This window comes from Tachyglossus aculeatus, chromosome 5, assembly GCF_015852505.1.
Source record: "Tachyglossus aculeatus isolate mTacAcu1 chromosome 5, mTacAcu1.pri, whole genome shotgun sequence".
Classification (NCBI taxonomy): Eukaryota; Metazoa; Chordata; class Mammalia; order Monotremata; family Tachyglossidae; genus Tachyglossus; species Tachyglossus aculeatus.
The window spans coordinates 26308126-26331716 of NC_052070.1; the positions used below are offsets into that span (position 1 = coordinate 26308126).

General features: G+C 41.4%; 1 protein-coding gene across 1 annotated transcript in view; it reads right to left on the reverse strand.

Moving 5' to 3' along the window:
- The window catches only part of CDH19 (cadherin 19), a 181963-nt gene extending 171878 nt beyond the window's left edge, over positions 1–10085 (reverse strand). Inside the window, exon 1 of the mRNA XM_038746647.1 lies at positions 9980–10085. The gene's annotated coding sequence lies outside the window, so the exon portion shown is untranslated. The remainder of the gene's footprint in view (positions 1–9979) is intronic.
- Positions 10086–23591: the final 13506 nt, after the last annotated feature.

Here is a 23591-nt window from a genome sequence, read left to right on the forward strand (position 1 = left end):
AGTAGGAGATAAATGAGGTCCGATAGGATGGGGAAAGTTGATTGAGTGCCTTAAATTCCTATGTAGGCTGCTCAGACACCCAGGGTATTGATAAAAAGCCCCTGAGCAATTTAATGACGAGCATTTTAATGATTGGTATCATTTAAAATAATAATAATATTAATAACTGTGGAACATGTTAAGCACTGTGCCAAGCATTCAGATAGATACCATACAAGCAGCTTACACACAATCCTTATCTCGTTCAGGGTTCACTGTCTAAAGACAAAGGAGAAAGTATTTTTATTCTTCATTTCACAGTTAACGGAACAAAGCAGAGTTAAGTGACTTGACCCAGGTCACAAAAACAGCCGATCCCAGCTCTAATAACTGTCCAGTCCTAAGCCTTTGCATTTTCCTCGAGGCCTCACACCTCCTCAAATCACCTATTGTGAACATATTTGGAAACTGACTTGGTACCAAACAGATTTTTATTGGGCATTTATAAGATCCAAAGGTCTATTAAATTAAATATAGGGAAACAAATGACTCTATATTACCTGTCTTACATAACATTTTTCATATTTTAAAGTTAATTTAAAATGCGTGCTTCATTTCCCTTGATCTTTTATGAAACTAAAACTTCAGAAAACCAAAAAACTTTGAACAAAGTGCCCTTAAGAATAAATGGCAACTATGGAGCCTCATAAGACAGTATTTATGGTTAAGGACCCATTTACACAATGCTATTCTCAAAGAAGCCTATTTTCATAATTAACACAAGCCTGCAAATGTACTCAGGAGAAACTTTGTCTCCACATGACCTTTCAATATGTTCTTTATAGATTTCATAGGTCATTTTCTGTGTCAAAATCCCCTTTACTCTATTGAACTTTTAACAAATAAATTGAGCTGTCTTGGAGTTGTTGAAGATGAACACAGTTGATTTCACTGGAGTAGTTCTATTCAGTTCTTCCTACTAACCAATACATCTGGGGCTAGGTTTTGGTTTCTTATGTTCTGAGACATCATACGTGAAACATGATATAGTGCATGATGAAACATAAACAACTTGCATCTCAAAGAACAAAGTCTTGCTTTGAAAAAAAATGGGTTGATAACCAAGAGGAGCTTGTTGGAGGCATTTATTTTTCATCACAAAACGTTAGGGAAAGCATTTCATTTTGTTTTACCAGTTCTGAAAGACCTCAAAACATGTCACAAGGTATTTATTTGGTGGTAAAACAACCTTCATCATAAAAAATTCAAACAGAAACACTCCTAGATGTATCGGTTTCTGTTACTGGTTTTAGAAGCTCTTGCTCCTCTTTAAGAGAAGCAGCGTGGCTCAGTGGAAAGAGCATGGGCTTTGGAGTCAGAGGTCATGGGTTCGAATCCCAGCTCCACCACAAGTCTGCTGTGTGACCTTGGGCTAGTCACTTAACTTCTCTGAGCCTCAGTTACCTCATCTGTAAAAATGGGGATTAAGACTGTGAGCCCCATGTGGGACAACTTGATCACACTGTATCCCCCCAGCGCTTAGAACAGTGCTTTGCACATAGTAAGCACTTAACAAATGCCATTATTATTATTATTATTATTCTGAATTTTACCAGTCTTTTCCATGCATCAAAGCTTGATGGGGATTTTCCTTCACTAAAACTCTCTGGGTTAGAACAGTTACCCATGTGATTCCACAAAATAAGATATTATTGATAGGAAGCAAATGGAGGTGACATACTTGTCTGGGAATCCTAAGGTAAGGCTGTTATAGTAAAATGAATTAAATTTTCAAGTGAATTTGATTTAAGTGCTTATCCAGTCTGGATAATTAAAGGTCAAAATGTTGTTATTCTCCCAAAGCTGTAACTGTTTTCTCTCCCTGGATTTTCTGTATCACTCTCTTGCCTTTCTAGCTTTAAACCAGCCTCTGCTTGATTCTTTTTCAAATCCCTTTTCATGCAGGGAAATTACCCAGAAAGCGCAGGTAGAATAAAATGTCTTGCATCCTTCAGGCATTAATTACCCTTCCCTATGGTATCCACTGGAGCACTATCAAGCTAAAAGAGAGACATAACAACATTAAAATAAGTATTCTGAATAGACCCTAATACAAACAATCCCTCATATATACATGCATGGATATGTGTCTTCACGTATTGTAAAGATTGTAAAGTCCTTGAGACTAAGGATCTTTTTACTAACCCTACTGACTCTCCCCAGCACTTATTGCAGGGGTCGGGATAAAGGAAGCACTTAATAAATACTAGATATGTATGTATCTGTAGACACATAAAGAAGTCTTCCCAGAGTGATTTAATGGAACAAGAGAATATCATCTAGTTCTGTGATCTATAGAAGATTTTGATTTCTATCTCCAGTGCCACCTCTAAAGCCAAAAAAAATTGAAACACTCTATTGATGTCTAATTTAGCCATCATTGTGCAGAGTTCCTATGGAATTCTTTGACTAAATCATTTCCTAATAATTGCTTCACAGCTGAAAGGGAAACAACATTTGAGGCATATTTGAGTAGCTTATTTTTTTTCTTAAAAGCATGTCTGAAAAATATTTGACACAAATAATTACAATTTCCCACAGGTTTAGAAAGTGGCGTGTCAAGTAAGGTTAAAGGTGATAGAAATAGACTTAGAGTTTCTGTGAGTTCATGACATTTCTATTAGTTGTGGACTCAGAAATAACAGGGAGACTAGCAAAAGACAGTTTTTTCCTACTTTTTTTAGATTATATTTCAAGTCAAAACTCAGAGTTCTACAATTAGTTCTAGACTATTATTTGGTGTTACAGACAAATGGATGCAATTGTAGTTAACAGTTTCTTAAGCCAAACTGGTTTGGCCTTGGAAGATGGTTTATTCATTCATTCATTCAATCGTATTTATTGAGCGCTTACTGTGTGCAGAGCACTGTACTAAGAGCTTGGGAAGTACAAGTTCGCAACATATAGAGACAGTCCCTACCCAACAACGGGCTCACAGTCTAGAAGGGGGAGACAGACAACAAAACAAAACATGTGGACAGGTGTCAAGTCATCAGAACAAATAGAATTAACGTTAAGTGCACATCATTAACAAAATAAATAGAATAGTAAATATGTACAAGTAAAATAAATAGAGTAATACATCTGTACATACATATATACAGGTGCTGTGGGGAGGGGAAGGAGGTAGGGTGGGGGTGATAGGGAGGAGGAGAGGGAAAAGGGAGCTCAGTGTGGGAAGGCCTCTTGGAGGAGGTGAGCTCTCAGTAGGGCTTTAAAGGGAGGAAGAGAGCTAACTTGGCGGATGTGCGGAGGGAGGGCATTCCAGGCCAGGGAGGATGTGGGCCGGGGGTCGACGGTGGGACAGGCGAGAACGAGGCCTGGTGAGGAGATTAGCGGCAGAGTAGTGGAGGGTGCAGGCTGGGCTGGAGAAGGAGAGAAGGGAGGTGAGGTAGGAGGGGGCGAGGGGATGGACAGCCTTGAAGCCCAGGGTGAGGAGTTTTTGCTTGATGCATAGGTTGTCAGGCAGCCACTTGAGATTTTTGAGGAGGAGTGTAGCATGACCAGAGCATTTCTGCACAAGAATCCCACAGAAGACCACTAGTTTTCCTATATCTAAAGATGTTCACAATAGAAGATCTTGTGGCTCAATTGGCTCTATAATGTCATGTGGCTTCTGCTTGCTTGTTTCAAATGTGTCCCAGTTACTGGGCCTGATGTGTGCATTAATCTCTGAGGAAACTTCCACACAGTAAACCCTCCATAAACATGATTGATTGCAAGCTTCCATCTCCTCACCTAAGAGGTGAGGAAAAGAAAGAACAGAAAAAATATGAGAAGGGGTTCAGATTTCTTGAAAGAAAGCTAGTTTAGGAAATGTGAGTTTAAGAGGGCAGATGTTAAAGACTGGGAAATGTGTTGTCAATTTGAATAAATGATAAGAATAACTGTGGTATCTGTTAAGCCTTACTATTTGCCAAGCACTGTACTAAGCACTGGGTAAATGCAAGATAAGTCAGATGAAGATCATCAGCTCATTATGACAACTCCCAAAATGAACAAAATGGCCTTCTATAATTATCCTCCATCTCCTCTATTTTCCTTCTCTAAATCCTGGCTGTCCTAAAGGTTAAGGAGATGGAGATCTAAAACTGTTGCTGTAAAGATAGCTTGGTGGGGAAGTTTTAGGAATGGATCTGTTGGCCAGAATTTATTAAGGAAGGTACCCGAAGAACTCCATTCCTCTATTTCTCATTTGACCACTAAACAAGTCATTTCTTCACTAGGCCACAGAATGGCAAGTAGACTGTGGGCCTGCTGTTGGGTAGGGACCGTCTCTATATGTTGACAACTTGTACTTCCCAAGCGCTTAGTATAGTGCTGTGCACCCAGTAAGTGCTCAATAAATACGATTGGATGAATGAATGAATGAACTGTCCTTAAACCTCATCATATTGTTTCTTTCCTAGCACTTGGTAGGTAGTACTTTGCACATAGTAAGTGCTTGATGAATCCTATTATTGTGAACAAATCTTACTACTATAACTCCAAATCATCCTTGAAACATTACTTATACTAATGTTATGTGTCCTGTTGGCCAGCTGATAGTCAATGGATTTGGTCCTACGACACAGGGTTGTCAGCAGGCAAAGAAATACTGAAAAGGGTCAGTATGAGTCTGTGAAAACACGGTATTGGGATCGTGTATGTATGTAGTATGCCTGGCTAACCCAGGAATCTGCCTGTGATAAATGCCGCCTGAGTGTACTGCTGACAATCCACTGTCCTCCAGCCTGGATAGTAACTACTAGGCTGAAATCACTCTGAACACCTAAACGGATGGGGTAGCCACAAAGCTATGTCAAGAGTCACTTACCCATGATTTGACTCTTGCTCTTATTTTCTGTACGAGCATACATAAGAGGAGACTACTGAATCCTGGACAACGCACAACCTGTCCTGTCAGTGAAGGAAGAAATATGTAGAGTGAATGACATATGGATGTAGGAAATATCCTGGCCTAGCAGAAAGAGCACAAGATTGGGATTCAGGAGACCTGAGTTCTTTTCCCAGCTTCTCCACTGACTGCTGTGTGACCTAGGGAGGGTCTCTTGGCTTCCTTCCTCTCCCCCTCGTCCCCCTCTCCATCCCCCCATCTTACCTCCTTCCCTTCCCCACAGCACCTGTATATATGTATATATGGTTGTACATATTTATTACTCTATTTATTTATTTATTTATTTATTTATTTTACTTGTACATTTCTATCCTATTTATCTTATTTTGTTGGTATGTTTGGTTCTGTTCTCTGTCTCCCCCTTTTAGACTGTGAGCCCACTGTTGGGTAGGGACTGTCTCTATGTGTTGCCAATTTGTACTTCCCAAGCGCTTAGTACAGTGCTCTGCACATAGTAAGCGCTCAATAAATACGATTGATTGATTGATTGATTCTCTTGGCCTCAGTTTCCTCACTTGCAAAGTGGGGATTAAATACATGTTCTCCCTTCAATCAATCAATCAATCGTATTTATTGAGCGCTTACTGTGTGCAGAGCACTGTACTAAGCGCTTGGGAAGTACAAGTTGGCAACATATAGAGACAGTCCCTACCCAACAGTGGGCTCACAGTCTAAAAGGGGGAGACAGAGAACAAAACCAAACATACTAACAAAATAAAATAAATAGAATAGATATGCACAAAAAAAATATATAGAGTAATAAATATGTACAAACATATATACAGGTAGAAGTTAAGTGACTTGCCCAAGGTCACACAGTAGACATGTGATGGAGTCGGGATTCGAACCCATGACCTCAACTCCAAAGCCTTCCTTTAGACAGTAAGTCCCATCCATGTGGACAGGACAGTATCCAATCTGATTGTCCTATATCTGCTTATCACCATGTTTGGAATATAGTTAAGCATTTTAAAAATTGCTATTATTATTATTATTATTAAAATTACTGCTTACAACAGTTTGTATCACCCATTACATTTTAAACTCTGTGATCTTTTTACTTCTCATGCTGCTCGTTTCCCCACACTTAGTACCGATGAGGAGTAGATCCAAAATCAGTAGTCCTGATTGCATGTTGGCAACCCACTTACAGCCAAATTTTAGTCTTGGGTTGGGCAGTTGGAGCCTGTATATATTTCTGAAAGATACAGACCAACTCATACCTAGAAGTACAGGAAATGTTTACAAATTGGGGAAACAAAGTCTAGAGTAAATAACTTGCCATTTTATCTTCAAGTGGAAAGAATGATTTTTCTTCATCTGAACACAATTTGAGCATGTCGTTCTTTTCCCGTAAGGTGAGTTAATGTGCCTAACCACCAAACATTCATTAATTCAAGAACACTAAAAATCTTTTCCAATTTGTTATCCCAAGGAAGGAATTTTCTTCAACAAAAATGCTAATGTTTTCATGAAATAAATTGTCTTGAAAATGCTTAATTCTCTAGGGAATCTGGTTATTTCCTAACTACCTAATCACAGAATTAGGGTAATTTCCTTTTGGATAATTTGAAGCAACATTTTTTTTTCCAAAGAAGCATGTTGCAGTGGAAAGAGCGTGGGCCTGGAATGCAGTAGACCTGGTTTCTAATCCTGAATTTGCCATTTACTTTTTCTGTGACTTTGGACAAGTCTCAAATTCTCTATGACCCAGTTTCCTCATTTGGAAAATGGGAATTTAATGCCAGTTTTATCTATCTATTTATCTATCTATCTATCTATCTATCTATATCCCCAAGCTTAATACAGTACTTGTCACGTACGTAAGTGCTTAAAATGCTATTATAATCAATGGTAACTTTCAGAAGAAACATAGCTGAAGAGGAGAGCTGAGGGCAATATAAGTGGATCAAAAAATGTATTTACTCATATTTATGGACAACATCCAGTAGTTAAATGAACATCTTTTTACAGACTCTAGCACATGAAAATCATGTATTTAGGTGTCTGATTTTCTTATATTCTCTCAAACCAACTACAGTGTGGAAGCATCACAAAATCCACTACAGAGTTTGAAATTAAACTGGAATTCAGTTTAAGATTATGGGGTTCTACAAAAACATTGTTTTGTACCTTAATCTAGAAAAAGACGACATGCATTATTTCTATATGTCGTTCTCCATCACTTTAATGCCTGTCTAAAATGCTTTCGTTTGCATTTCTCTCTTTCTCTTGTCTCTCTCTCTCTCCCTCTCCCTTTTCCTCTCCTTCTCCTCCCCTATTTTAGGTTTCAAAAATGACACGACAGATTAACTCAAGAGTTTAGTACAGTGCTTTGCACATAATAAGTCCTTAATGAATTATTATTATAATTTATAACAATATTATATTATTATTTATATTATTATAATAATACGATAATACTATTATTAATAAATGCCATTATCAAATACCATTGGAAAACCATAGCAAAGGGTGAATATTCCCCATGCACCCAGGATAATCAAGCACGACGGGGTAGGAAGGAACCAACACTATTCAGATGGCAGGTGTCAGGTAATGAATGATCTGGACCACCAAGAAGTGCAGAGTTGTTTAAAGTGGGGCTATGTCTTGCCTTCAGCAGGCAGAAGAATATAGGAGGAAGGGTAGAAACCAGTCCAGGTTAAAGAGATGGAGGTTCAGTGAGTAGGAAGGCACAGAAAGAATGGCCAACCAGAAAGGGAGATGACTCAGAAGCCACAGAGGAAAGAATTGAAACTTTTTAAAGAAAATTTAGAAAGAGTGGGTTAAAAATACGTCTCTGAGAGAGAGGATTCCTCACAGGTGAAGCAGCATCACCCTGTGGATAACAATAATAATAATAATGGCATTTGTTAAGCGCTTACTATGTGCAGAGCACTATTCTAAGTTCTGGGGGGGATACAAGGTGGTCAAATTGTCCCACGTGGGGCTCACAGTCTTAATCACCATTTTACAGATGAGGTAACTGAGGCTCAGAGAAGTTAAGTAACTTGCCCAAGGTTACACAGCAGACATGTGGCGGAGTCAGGATTCGAACCCATGACCTCTGACTCCGAAGCCCGTGCTCTTTCCACTGAGCCACGCTGCTTCTCTAATAGATTACATGCCTGGGATTAAGAAGGATTTGGGTTCTAATCTCAGCTCTGACACTTGTCTACTGTGCGACCTTGGGCAAGTCACTTAACATCTCTGTGCCTCATTTATCTCATCTGTAAAATGGGGATTAATGCTGTAAGCTCCTTGCTGGGCATGTACCGGATCCAACCTGACCAGCTTTATTCTACCCCTGCATTCAGTACACCCCCTGGCGTATTTTAAGTGCTGAACAAATACCACCAAATTAAAATAAAATAAAATAAAATAAATAAACGTTAAGTAAAATCATTGCTTGACTCTTTGGAAAACAAAATTCAAAGAATTATACTTTTCTAACATCATTTGAACAATTAAATCTATTCTTTAGGGAATTTGTCTAAGAACATACCTAAAGGAAGAACATTTTAAAATGAAAGAAACAACAGTGCATCAGACATTCAAATAGTATACACCAGGCACCTTAAAATCAAACAAGCACATTAGATAAAATATATTCTTTTGTCTAGCAGTATGAGTGGTTGAGTGCTTGGGTAAATATTCCAGCAACAATAAAAATGGTGACGATGATGATGATGATGGCAATAATGTTGTTAATAATAATACAAGTTCAAAATACCATTTTTGTGTTCAGCCACCCAAGTTTCACCGGAATTCAGATCATTAGTTTTGAACATGAAATGTTTGGTGATAGTATATTCAAAATGTAGAATACTTTTTAAAGAGAAATGGTTAGATTATAATGCTTAAGAGAATCTAGGAGACAAAATGAAATCAGTAAGGTCAAAAATTTTAATGCCATTTTCTTCCTTTCTAAACAGAAATATAATCTCAGATATTTCAAATATGTTAGTCTTTCATCTGGGGTTTCTTTGAAAGAACTATCCTTTAATTTGTGAGATAATAATATATTTTCCAAAATCCAAATAATTTACCACGGAAAAATGAAATCAGTAGAAGACACGTTCCATAATATAAGGCTAAGAAGAAATTAAAGATTGAATATTTTGGCAAATACATTCAATTCACTCCATCTCAATTTGCACGAGTCTCTCTTTCTTTGGAGTAAACCTAAATACTTTAAAACCAGAATTATACTCTCAAAACAATGTGTATTGGTCGAACTAGTAATAGGATTATTGAATGGAAATTGATCCAATCTGAAGTTTATGAATGAAATAAAAAGCAAAGTTCACTGAACAATCATTGGATTTAAAAGAGCTCACTAAAATGTTGCGGAATTTAAGCATGCTTTTTCTGAATTGCTAGTGTTTGAAATTTCTCCTGATATATTCTACTGATTTTCCTTTAACTTCCGCCATTTCCAGTATATTTAGGCAAGAAATGTTCTGGTCAGGCTTGCTTCACATTTCTGTAAGGGTTTTCATCTTCAAGAATTATCAATATGCAAGTTAAAGGTGAATTACCAAAAAACAAAAACCCAAAACCAAAAACAAACCTCATAAAAAAACCCTCATAAGGCATACCCTCCAAAATTTTTCATAGATGACAGAACAACTTTGCCAGAGCTAGAAAAGTTAGAAGCGCACAAAATGGAAATTTCCCCTCTGCTTAATGAGGGGCCTTTTATCATCCATTAGCTGGCAGTTCCTTGTAGCACAGAGCTTCCTACATGCTACCATAAAAGAACACCGAGAAAAATAGACGAGTGATGCATTTACCAGGGGAAATTTAGCTAAATTAGATTTCCAGAATTGAACAAACTCGATTTCCCCAGTCCCACTGAAAGAACTGTGAACCGATCCCATTCTCCAGACTAGCATGCTAAATACGCCTTGAGAGCTTTGTGCACTGGGGGAGAAGGGATCATTTGTGAGATTTTGAAAGCTGAGGCTCTTTGGGTGGAATTTTTCCAGGATGAGAGGATCAGAGAATGCAGAATATTCCAGGTTAGCCTGGTCCTACCTGTGGAACTGCGCAGGACTCTGCGTGGTTTGGAGAACTGGGATGTCTAAACGGCAGATAAAACATCTGATGAAGAGAAGGAAAGAGTAGTGGCGACTTTCACAGCCTTCTCAGCAAGCCTTAGAAGTTACAGCTTCCTCCCAGTAAAGGACACTAAAAGTGCTCTTAGTTTTGCAAAACTGAAAGTATGTCCCTGCTTACTGAATGCTATTTTGAGTGCCATGAGTAAAGCCACAAACAGAGGGACTTTTGTGCAAAATATCATAAGGCCCCTCTCATGTTCATTCAGAGTCCGGAATTAAAATGCAGACGGCTTCTGCAAGCAAAGTACAAGCTGATTTTCTTTTTCCTAGCAAAAAAATAAAGTACTTATTGGCAAGAAACCGAGGTGATGAGGAGGTAATTCATCTTGTGTGAGAGAATTTTACAACTGAAAGGGACAGGCCCTCTGTTTAGAGATTAGCTGGTGGAAACAAGTGATCAATTTAGAACAGTCACAAAAGTTACATAAAAGAGGAAAGGGCTTCTGCTGTCTGTTTCTGTCTTTGAGCAGTGGCTTTACTAAATCATTTCAGTTCTGGAGTCAAGTAAAATACAGTTGGAGAAATCTTCTAAATCTCTTCCTTTTGTTTCTCAAGGGCTGTAGGACTGAATCTTCCCTTTTATTTCAGATTGTTTACTGAGGCAATTTTTTAAAAATCATAACTATTCATTGTTTTTCTATTTCTAATGAACTAGGAGTTTAAATGGTCTCTTAGGATAAGATGGATGATTTAGTATTTAATATTAAACAAGGGTAAATATGTAATTTTTCTTTTATAAAAGCCTTCAGAGTATGTTCAAGTGTGTGGACTGCTAAGCAAGCAATGGATATGGAAATGTGTATCATTCTGTCTCCCCCTTCTAGACTGTGAGCCCACTGTTGGGTAGGGACCGTCTCTATATGTTGCCAGCTTGTACTTCCCAAGCACTTAGTACAGTGCTGTGCACACAGTTAGCGCTCAATAAATATGATTGAATGAATGAATGAATGAATGAGTGGCTGAATGGAAGGAGATTTTGCTTCCTCTTTATAACACAAAACAAGTCCTCTTACTGCCCCTATTAGTGGAATTCAGATTGGACTGCTCTTGGCCTCGTCTTCTCAAATCAGCCAAATGGCTTACTTTTCCTGACTTAGTTGAGGGAGAAATCACTGTCCCTCTCTCTAGGATTTTGAGTGAGGCACTCAATTAATTCAGCAGTCTTGGAGATGTAGGGGTTATGTTCCATGACTAACCTGTTCAGGACATCTAATAACTAGCTGAATGGCTGCCTACATGTTTGAAGAAGAGGCTACTAATGATAAATTGAATCCTCCTGTGTGTTTGTGGTTGAGAATACGAGTATGTGAAACATCCCTTCTACAATGTGAGTGTATGTAGGTTGTCCTCTGCTACACTGTTGGCTTGCTACTTGTAGCAGGAGTCACTGCTTACCACTTCTGCTCCATTGATTGATTGATTGATTAATAGTATTTATTAAGCGCTTATTGGGTGCACAGCACTGTACTAAGTGCTTGGGAAAGTACAATGAGAAGCAGCATGGCTCAGTGGAAAGAGCACAGGCTTGGGAGTCAGAGGTCATGGGTTCTAATCCTGCCTCCGCCACTTGTCAGCTGTGTGACTTTGGGCAAGTCACTAAACTTCTCTGTGCCTAAGTTACTTCAACTGTAAAATGGGGATTAAGACTGTGAGCCCCACGTGGGACAACCTGATTACCTTGTATCTTCCCCAGTGCTTAGAACAGTGTTTGGCACATAGTAAGCACTTAACAAATATGTTTATTATTATTAAGCTTTCTATGCCTCAGTTTCTTCATCCATAAAATTGAAGTGAAATACTTGCAGAAGTAGAGATTAAGAACACATAAATTATATGAATAAATCCATCAATGGTTGATTAAGCAAATCTCAACACCTACTAAACTGAAAGATGAGAAGAAAAGAACAAATCCCAATTCCATTCCTTTCCTTAGCCACTTCTCATCCCATGTCGTCTTTCCAGAAAACTGAACACTCTTCAAATGCTCTGCAGTTGTGACAAAAGAATTATGCATCTTTCATGAAAAAAAAACCCACAAAAAACAGAGTCTCCTTTCTCCCAGATTAGGGAAAATGTACTTTCCCCTCAATCCATCACTAGAATGTTTCCTTTGTATTTCAAGTTTTGGGGATGATACACAGACATGGATTCAGTCATGGTCACTGGTCCACAGAGGGCTAACATTCAAAAGGAAAAGGACAGGCACACAAAGAAAAAGATAACTGGTTAAATTCAATAAATCCAGACTGACATAATTTGAAGTCCCCTCCCTATCACCCTGCCCTACCTCCTTCCCCTCCCCATCCCCACGCCCTACCTCCTTCCCCTCCCCACAGCACCTGTACATATGTTTGTACAGATTTATTACTCTATTTTACTTGTACAAATTTACTATTCTATTTATTTTATTTTGTTAACATGTGTTTTTTGTTGTCTGTCTCCACCTGCTAGACTGTGAGCCCGCTATTGGGTAGGGACCATCTCTATATGTTGCCAACTTGTACTTCCCAAGTGCTTAGTACAGTGCTCTGCACACAGTAAGCGCTCAACAAATACGATTGAATGAATGAATGAATGATTCTAGCATTGCCACACATTGAACTTTTCATTCTTTATTGAACTTTCAGTACATTATCTCAGCTCAATGGATCAATCATTCAAGGGTTTTTAGCACTTACTGTGTGAAGAGCACTGTATTAAATGTTGGGAAGAGTAGAATACAGTGGAGTTTGCAGATATGAACCATTGTGGGCAAGGAACATGTCTGTTATAGTGCACTCTGTCAAGTGCTTAGTACAGTGCTCTGCACACAGTAAGCAGTCAATAAATATGACTGACTGACTGATCCCTGCCCACAAGGAGCTTCGAAACTAGATGGGGAGGCAGGTATTAAAATAATTTATAGGTAAGGAAAATGGCAGAATATAAGGTTATTTGTGTAAGTGCTGTGGGGCTAGGGGTGGGGTGAATATCACAGTGCTTAAGGAGTACAGACTCACATACATAGACAACATAGAAGGGAGGAAGAATAGAGGAAGTTAGGGCTTAGTCGGTGAATGTCTTCTGGCAGGGAAATGACTTTAGTAGTGCTTTGAAGGAGGGGAGTGTGGGGGTCTTGGAGAAGAAGGGGGAGGCTGTTTCAGGCCAAAGGGAAGGTGTGGGCAAGGAGTTGGCAGAGAGATAGATGAGACTGGGGTATAGTGAGCACACTGGCACTAGAGGAGTCAATTGTGCAGGCTGGGTTTGGAGAAGCAGCGTGGCTCAGTGGAAAGACCTCATTCGCTCCCACGGCTTCAACTATCATCTCTACACTGATGACACCCAGATCTACATCTCTGCCCCTGCTCTCTCCCCCTCCCTCCAGGCTCGCATCTCCTCTTGCCTTCAGGACATCTCCATCTGGATGTCCGCCCGCCACCTAAAGCTCAACATGTCGAAGACTGAGCTCCTTGTCTTCCCTCCCAAACCTTGTCCTCTCCCTGACTTTCCCATCTCTGTTGACGGCACTACCATCCTTCCCATCTCACAAGCCCGCAAACTTGGTGTCATCCTCGACTCCGCTCTCTCATTCACCCCTCACATCCAAGCCGTCACCAAAACCTGCTGGTCTCAGCTCCGCGACATTGCCAAGATCCGCCCTTTCCTCTTCATCCAAACTGCTACCCTGCTCATTCAAGCTCTCATCCTATCCCGTCTGGACTACTGCACCAGCCTTCTCTCTGATCTCCCATCCTCGTGTCTCTCTCCACTTCAATCCATACTTCATGCTGCTGCCCGGATTATCTTTGTCCAGAAATGCTCTGGGCATATTACTCCCCTCCTCAAAAATCTCCAGTGGCTACCAATCAATCTGCGCATCAGGCAGAAACTCCTCACCCTGGGCTTCAAGGCTGTCCATCACCTCGCCCCCTCCTACCTCACCTCCCTTCTCTCCTTCTACTGCCCAGCCCGCATCCTCCGCTCCTCCACCGCTAATCTCCTCACGGTACCTCGTTCTCGCCTGTCCTGCCGTCGACCCCTGGCCCACGTCATCCCCCAGGGCTGGAATGCCCTCCCTCTGCCCATCCGCCAAGCTAGCTCTCTTCCTCCCTTCAAGGCCCTGCTGAGAGCTCACCTCCTCCAGGAGGCCTTCCCAGACTGAGCCCCTTCCTTCCTCTCCCCCTCGTCCCCCTCTCCATCCCCCCATCTTACCTCCTTCCCTTCCCCACAGCACCTGTATATATGTATATATGGTTGTACATATTTATTACTCTATTTATTTATTTATTTATTTATTGTACTTGTACATTTCTATCCTATTTATTTTATTTTGTTGGTATGTTTGGTTCTGTTCTCTGTCTCCCCCTTTTAGACTGTGAGCCCACTGTTGGGTAGGGACTGTCTCTATGTGTTGCCAATTTGTACTTCCCAAGCGCTTAGTACAGTGCTCTGCACATAGTAAGCGCTCAATAAATACGATTGATTGATTGATTGATTGAAAGAGCCCGGGCTTTGGAGTCAGAGGTCATGGGTTCAAATCCCGGCTCCACCAATTGTCAGCTGTGTGACTTTGGGCAAGTCACTTCACTTCTCTGTGCCTCAGTTACCTCATCTGTAAAATGGGGATGAAGACTGTGAGCCCCCCACGGGACAACCTGATCACCTTGTAACCTCCCCAGGGCTTAGAACAGTGCTTTGCACATAGTAAGCGCTTAATAAATGCCATTATTATTATTGTAAGGTAAAGTAGGATGGGAAGAGCCATTAAAGCCATTGGCAATAAGTTTCTATTTGATGTGGAAATGGAAACGACTGGAGGTTTCGAGTCGTGGGAAGACATCAAATGAATTGTTTTTAGAAAATGAAATAGGCTGCAAAGTGAAGTAAGGACTGGAGCGGAGAGAGCCAGAGGGCAGGGAGGTCAGCATGAAGGCTGATGTAGTAATCAAAGTGGGTCTGATCCTCAGCAAAGATCATACTACAGGTTGGTTGCAGTATAATTCTGCACAGAGCTGGATACAAACAGAAAACCCAAATGGTCAGTAAATACTGCCTGCAGAAAGTATTCTATCAACTAAGTCAGTCAAAGTGCCAAAAAGAAAGAGTCTGACACAATTTAGTATCAGCATATTTGATTCACTATTCCTCCTTTCATTTGTACTTTTGGAAGGGAAGAAGAGTTCCATAGCGGATCAATGTATTTTTTAAGATCATTGTGGTCAGAGAATAGGTCTGTCAACTCTGTGATAATGTACTCTTCCAAACATTTTATGTGATGCTATGTACACAGTAAGCAATCAATAAATTGGATTGATTGGTTGATGTTCTTTTTTCATAAAGCTTAATTTTGTAGTACTTCAAAATGTTTTGTAACCTTAACCAATTAAGAATTTTTCTTGCAGAAAAAACATCTATACTTTAAAATAATATAATATATAATGCCTAATAATATAACATAAAATAATTTCCTAATCAAATTCAAATCATGAACAGAGTGTTTCAAAAAAGTTCAAGAAGGTTAAAAGTATTACAAATCTGTAGGTAATAAAGATTGTTTCTGAATCCTGAAGGGCAGCTACACAACTCTATTTAAAATTTTATCTGTGCTACCTATGTAATGGATCTGTAACCTTTAGAAACCCTGGGCCCATCTCAATCTAGCTCTCAGCACTTTTGTCCATATTCTTATACTTTCCCATTTCCCCTATCTATATCTTAGTGTCTGTCTTCCCCTCTAGACCATAAGCTCCTTGTGGGCAGGGATTTTGTCTACCAACTTTGTTGTATCTTCTCAAGCACTCAGTATAGCACTCTGCACTCAGTAAGGGCTTAATAAATATCATTGATTTACTGATTACTGATTGATTGATTACCTGGGGCAGACTGATTCATCACCTCAGTTTCCTTCAGACTTATCACCCTGTAGCTCTTTGGCTGGTTCAGTGAAGTTGTTTACAATCAATTGTGTGTCTTCTTATGTGTCTCTAGGGTGCAGTCATCCGTAAACAATCCCAGGTCATGAAATCCATCTGACCATTTCTTCCATACACACCCTGAATGGCTTCAACTGCCACCTCTTCCTTGATAGCTCCCAAATCTACTTCTGCAGGCCCAACCTCTCTTCTCTGCAATTTTGTATCTCCTTCTGCCTCCAGAATATCCTAGAATCTCTAGTTCAATATGTCCAACATTTAACTTCCCAAATGTCTCTTCTCCTTGACTTTCTTGTCATTGACAGCACCACCATTCACCCTGTCTCATAAGCCTACAACCTTGGCGTTATTCTTGACTCTTTCAACCCCATATTCAGTATATCATAAACTTCTAAAGATTTTTCAGCCAAAATACCCCCAAATCCATCCCTTCCTCACCATCCAAACTGCCACGACTCAGGTCCAAGCCCTAGTTATGTCTCAGCTTGAATACTTTCTCAGCCTTCTTGTAGACCTCCTTACCTCCAGTGTCTCCACTTTCCAGTCCATGCTTCCCTCTGTGGTCTAGATTATTTTTCTAATACATTTTATTCATGCATGTCTCTCCACTCCTCAAAAACCTCCAGTGACTTCCCATTGCTCTCCTCATCAAAAAGAAATACCTATCCATCAGCTTTAAGGCACACAGGCAGCTCTCCCCCCCGCTACTTCTCCTCACTCTTCTCTCACTGCACTCTAGCTCATACTCTTCACTCACCTCTAGTCAACCTAAACACAATGCCTCACTCTCGTTTCTCTTATTACCATCCTCTTGTGCATGCTCTTTCTTATGACTGGAACTCCTTCCTGCTTCACATCCGGCAGACCACTGCACTTCCAATCTTCAAGTCCTTCTGAAATCACATCTCCTCCAGTTGGACTTTCCTGAATAATCTCTCATCTCCCCAGTCTGTTTCTCTCTTTACTTTCACTTTATCACTACTGCATCAACTAAGCACTTGAATACTGACACCCCCTCATTTCATTTCATTTCATTCATTTCTGCACACATCTTTAAACTCAATTGCTTCTCTTTGCTTCTCATGCTTTTCAGTGTTTATCTCCCCAACAAGATCATAAGCTCCTTGAAGGCAGAGATTATGCCTATTCTAACTTCATTGTAAACATTTAGAAAATAATACTAATTGATTGATTGGGTTTTGATGTGGCTGAGAGGGATGCTAGATTAGAAGAACTTTTTTCCCCTTTTCTAATGAGCATAATAATAATTACTCAATCAATCAATCATATTTATTGAGCACTTACTTTGTGCAGAGCACTGTACTAAGCGTTTGGGAAGTACAAGTTGGCAACATATAGAGACGGTCCCTACCCAACAGTGGGCTCACAGTCTATTACTATTATTATGGCATTTGTTAAGCACTTACTATGTGCCAGGCACTGTGCTAAACACCAGGGTGGATACAAGCAAATCAGGTTGGACACAGTCCCTGTCCCATAAGGGACTCCCAGTCTAAATCCCCATTTTACAGATGAGGTAACAGAGGCACAGAGAAGGTCACACAACAGACAAGTGGAAGATCTGGGATTAGAATCCATGACCATAGGACTGCAGAGGCAGAAGAGGGGTTTCTCTCCCCCATGCCTCGAGGGGTAGGGCACATTGCTAGCAGATTCCCAAGAGGAATGAAAAGTGGAAGTTCCTAGTGAGCATCACTTTGTTAAGAGCTTACTGTGTGCCAGGAACCATACTAAGCGCTGGCGTAGATAATCAGGTTGGACACAGCCCATGTTCTACATGGGGCTCACAGTCTTAATCTACATTTTACAGATGAGGTAACTGAGGCATAGGAAAGTTATATGAATTGTCCTGGTCACAGAGCAGACAAGTGATAGAGCCAGGATTAGAATCCAGGACCTTCTGACTCCCAGATATGTGCTCGATCCATTCATCCATGCTGCTTCTATTTTGTGCCTTCCAAGTGTCTTATACAGTGCACCACATGAAGGTGATGCTAAATGAACAGTACTACAACTACTAATACTTCAGTAACACTGATGAAGACATTTCCGGTTAATGCAGCTGGTTTTTCCTTCTAGACTGTGAGCTCGCTGTTGGGTAGGGATCATCTCTATATGTTGCCAACTTGTTCTTCCCAAGTGCTTAGTACAGTGCTCTGCACACAGTAAGCGCTCAATGAATACGATTGAAAGAATGAATACAGGGCTCCCAAGTCCAGCAGGGAGATAGCCATTTTGTATGTCTAGAGACATTTAAAATCCACCACCCAGGAGACAGAACAAGGGACTGGAGAGCTGAGCTCCATCAGCCTGAGAGCTGAGGGACAAGCCAGGAAACTAACCTGAGTCTCAGATTCCTGTCTCTCTGCCAGAATTGCTGGACATCTGGAGTCGGTGAGCCAGATGGTTTGGAGACGTTAGGTCAGACAATCTGCTCAAAGATGAGTGCTTTGGAAAAAACTCTACTCCATATTATACCAGTATTTCAGAGGAAGGAAAGCTGAGATGGGATGTCTGCTCAAGCGTTGAGGGGTGGAGTGAACACTCTCTCTTTGCGGCTTCACGGAGGTGAACCCCAGCCCACAGTGATACACAGGAAAATGAGCCCTGAGCTGTGCCCTGCCAGACATTGGCTGGGGACAGCCGACTTCTGCCCTCATCCCCCTCCATCTCCCTCAGATGCAGCCCCCGGCAGCCAGACTGACAGCGATGAGGGACAGAGCACAGTCGGTCTAAGTATCTGTCTCATGAAACAGAATTGAACTTTTCAAAACCAGGAGGGGGTTGGAGAGGGGGAATCTGGAAATGTTGGCACAACAACAGGATGAAGAGGCCTCTGTTGAAGCTGGAAAGTGGTCTAGTTGAAACAGGGAAAAGGAAATATGATTCCCTGTGGGAAATTAATATGTAAACTACATCACCACAGGAACTTTTGCTGACCAAAAATATCAGTAGACTGAAGAGTAGTTTGCATCACTTAGCATATGAGGGGCCTTGTTTTAGTAATGATCATCATTATAATTACAATAGTAATAAGTGCTCAACAGATACCAAATCCAGGTTTATGGATGCGCCTTCTTCCTCTAGACTGTAAACTAACTGCCGTCAGGGTATGTGTTTGTGAGATATTGCTATACTGTACTCTTCCAGATGCTTCTGCACACAGTAAGCACTCAATAAATATGACTGACTGACATTCTTGTGTCAAGATAAAGAAACTGAAATCTTGGGAAATGTATCAAAGTATCAGCCTGGGCAAGGATTCCTTCATTCATACATTCATTCATTTACTCATATTTACTGAGCGCTTACTGCTTTACAAACAGTACTAAGCACTTGGAAGAGTACAATATAACAATAAACTGACACATTCCCTACACACAGCGAGCTTACAGTTTAGAGATCAGTCCAGGATCAAAAAGTCTGATAGATTTTTGTAATGTGTTATCTCTGGCAGCTGAGCAGTTAGGCAGTCCAACATTTTCAGTGTGGCTTAGTGGAAAGAGCCCAGGCTTGGAAGTCAAAGGATGTGGGTTCTAATCCTGGCTCTACCACTTGTCTGCTGTGTGACTTTGGGCAAGTCACTTAACTTCTCTGTGCCTCAGTTCCCTCATCTGTGAATTGGGGATTAAGACTGTGAGCCCCCCGTGGGACAACCTGATCACCTTGTAACCTCCCCAGTGCTTAGAACAGTGCTTTGCACATAGTAAACTCTTAATAAAAAGTGCCATCATCATCATTATCTCATCTGTAAAATGGGGATTAAGACTGTGAGCCCCACGTGGGACAACCCAATTACCTTGTATCTACCCCAGCGCTTAGAATAGTGCTTGTTACATAGGAAGTGCTTAACAAATACCATAATAATAATTATTATTATCATTATTATCCTGGGTAGGATGTTCTCAACAGGGCCGTCACCACTGCCACCATCAATGCCAACACTACTGGCAAAAGTCTCCCAGCCTCTGCCAAGTTTAGTGAGGCCAGAATGGAACAGGAGTTGAGGACTGCGTCTCGATCTACACGCACTCCCTTGGTGACCTCATTCGCTCCCACGGCTTCAACTATCATCTCTACGCTGATGACACCCAGATCTACATCTCTGCCCCTGCTCTCTCCCCCTCTCTCCAGGCTCGCATCTCCTCCTGCCTTCAGGACATCTCCATTTGGATGTCTGCCCACCACCTAAAGCTCAACATATCGAAGACTGAACTCCTTGTCTTCCCTCCCAAACCTTGCCCTCTCCCTGACTTTCCCATCTCAGTTGACAGCACTACCAACCTTCCTGTCTCACAAGCCCACAACCTTGGTGTCATACTCGACTCCGCTCTCTCATTCACCCCTCACATCCAAGCCGTGACCAAAACTTGCTGGTCTCAGCTCCACAACATTGCCAAGATCCGCCCTTTCCTCTCCATCCCAACCGCTACCCTGCTCATTCAAGCTCTCATCCTATCCCGTCTGGACTACTGAATCAGCCTTCTCTCTGATCTCCCATCCTCGTGTCTCTCTCCACTTCAATCCATACTTCACGCTGCTGCCCGGATTATCTTTGTCCAGAAACGCTCTGGGCATATCACTCCCCTCCTCAAAAATCTCCAGTGGCTACCAATCAATCTGCGCATCAGGCAGAAACTCCTCACCCTTGGCTTCAAGGCTGTCCATCATGTCCCCTCCTCCTACCTCACCTCCCTTCTCTCCTTCTACTGCCCAGCCCGCAACCTCCGCTTCTCCGCCACTAATCTCCTCACTGTACCTCGTTCTCGCCTGTCCCGCCATCGACCCCCGGCCCACGTCATCCCCCTGGCCTGGAATGCCCTCCCTCTGCCCATCCGCCAAGCTAGCTCTCTTCCTCCCTTCAAGGCCCTGCTGAGAGCTCACCTCCACCAGGAGGCCTTCCCAGACTGAGCCCCTTCCTTCCTCTCCCCCTCGTCCCCCTCTCCATCCCCCCATCTTACCTACCTCCCTTCCCCACAGCACCTGTATATATGTATATATGTTTGTACATATTTTTTTTACTCTATTTATTTATTTATTTAATTTATTTGTACATATCTATTCTATTTATTTTATTTTGTTAGTATGTTTGGTTTTGTTCTCTGTCTCCCCCTTTTAGACTGTGAGCCCACTGTTGGGTAGGGACTGTCTCTGTGTGTTGCCAATTCGTACTTCCCAAGTGCTTAGTACAGTGCTCTGCACATAGTAAGCGCTCAATAAATACGATTGATGATGATGATGATGATGACTAGACTAGAAACTCCTGCACCCAGCCCGTCTATTATAGCTGCAATGTCAATGTCTGTCACTTCTCATTCTCCTGCTCCTCCTCGCCTCTTCACCTCTCTCTCCACTCTGCAGCAGCCATAACTCCTCTTGTTGTCAGCACTGTGATAGAGGCATACTGTCCCACTAGCCAGGTCAAAAATAGAACCCTTAATTGGTCCTCCTGAAGCAGCTCAGGTGGCAGGTAGAAACCTGAAAAGTCATGATAGTACTGTCCATTTCGGCTATCTGGTCATTATCCCAGTGCTTAATACAGAGCCTGGCACATAGGAAGCACTTAACGAATACCAGCATTATTATTATTATTATTTTGGAGGTGAAGATGAAGACAGCTCCCTCTGCTATAGGCTCTAGTTAGTTCCCTTGTACTGAAAGCCCTGCATATCAAATCAAGACTACTTTCGCAGACTTGGGCCACCAAACATTCACTTCTAATTGTGAACGCACTTTATGGGGTGGTCAAACTGTGATTCTCAAGTATAACTGCAGAATTTCCATACTTTCAGTCTGTTTCATAGTGGCCAGATAGATAAGGGACTATGAGAAGATTGTGCCCTGGTAAAGTGTGACCAGCCAGAAGAAATTATCGCTTCTGGAGGTTCTTCTTTGATCATATTCCACCAGCTAGAAAGCATTGTTTTATGGGGTGTTTATGAGTCACTTCCTCTGACTGCTTCTCTCAGTCAGGAGTGACTGACAGGGATTGGAAGTGAAAGGGGGAGGAGGAGAGGAAATAATGGCAATGACACCAACACAGCATCACTCTGGGGACCGGATCCACCCCAATCCCCATCAGGTTTTTGTTTTAAAATGTACGTAGTGAAATGTTTGCAGTCCAACTAGATCCCAGTTTGGATTCAAATCTCCCTCCGGGACTGGTGACACGGCTACAACTGAGGTGGCTGCAGTGCCTAGCAAATCTGTTGTACTGTACTTTCCCAAGAGCTTAATCAGTGTTCTGCACACAGTGATCATTCAGTAAATACCACTGATTGATTGATTTATAGGAAATAGGGAGGGAGATAAGGGATAAGAGAACATGGGGAAGAAGCAAGAGGAGGGTCCAACTGTTTGCTTCCCTTGCCCCTCCCCATCTTGGGTTTCCCCACACTTCCACCCTCATAGTTGCCAGTCTATCAATCAATCATATTTATTGAGCGCTTACTGTGTGCAGAGCACTGTACTAAGCTCTTGGGAAGTACAAGTTGGCAACATATAGAGACAGTCCCTACCCAACAGTGGGCTCACAGTCCCTAAGGGATTCACCGAATATCAGAATCACCGGCCAGAAAGGAGCAATTCTTTCCCAGAACCCTATATACCATACACTTCATGATGCATCATCATCATCCAGCCACAGCAGAGACAACTCTCCAGTCTGTTATTGATCCAGCCCTCATGATGATGGCCCTACCTGAATATCTTATAGCTACCTCAGCACTTAGAAAAGTGCCTGGTACATAGTAAGTGCTTAACAAATACCATTAAAAAAATCAATAAATGAAAGGCCCGGACCAGGGATGGTTGTATGGATACCTCAGCCCCCTGCCTGTTCTCCTTCCCTCCCACTCCAAATCTTCCCTCTGCCTTTCATCCACGATTGCCTCTGTTGAAGGCTAGTACTAAATGTGACAGGACTGTTTCTGATCACTATTCACAGCTAGCGTTCCTCCCAGCTCCGGGGAAGTGCAAAACTCTGTGTGGCCCTCCTTCGCCCCATGACCTTCCTTGCCACAACTGCCCACCAAGACATCTTGGAGGAAAACACTCTCTACTTAACCTTTTTCATGCAGAAAAAGAATATGCAAGTCTGATTTCTATTAGGTTTAAAAAATAAATTCAGAAGCTTCAGAAACTAAGATTGAGTCCCAAGACAGAGTCACCGTGAAATGAGAACTAGGAGGGGGAAACTGTAGGGGACTTAGAGCAGAAAGAACTGCATTTCAAAGAGATTTCAAACATGACCACTTCTTTCTAGGCCCAGCCTATAGATCCGCAGTCAGAATATTTGGCTTTCATCAGGGAAATAAAGTAGTCCAGTGGATTTGAGGTGGATTTGCTAAGTTTTTAATGTAGACTATTGAACAGCTGTGAAACACTGAGCAGACTCTTTGTAAACAGCTTTCTATGAGTACTAGCGAATATCACCTGGGAGATAAAGGCCAATTCTTGGGTTGGTGATTTTTAGAGAGAATTTTAAAGACTTTGAAAACACAAGGTATTCATGAAAGAAGAATGACAAAGCCTACTGATAATAATAATAATAATAATAATAATAATAATAATAACAATAAGAGAAGCAGTGAAGCT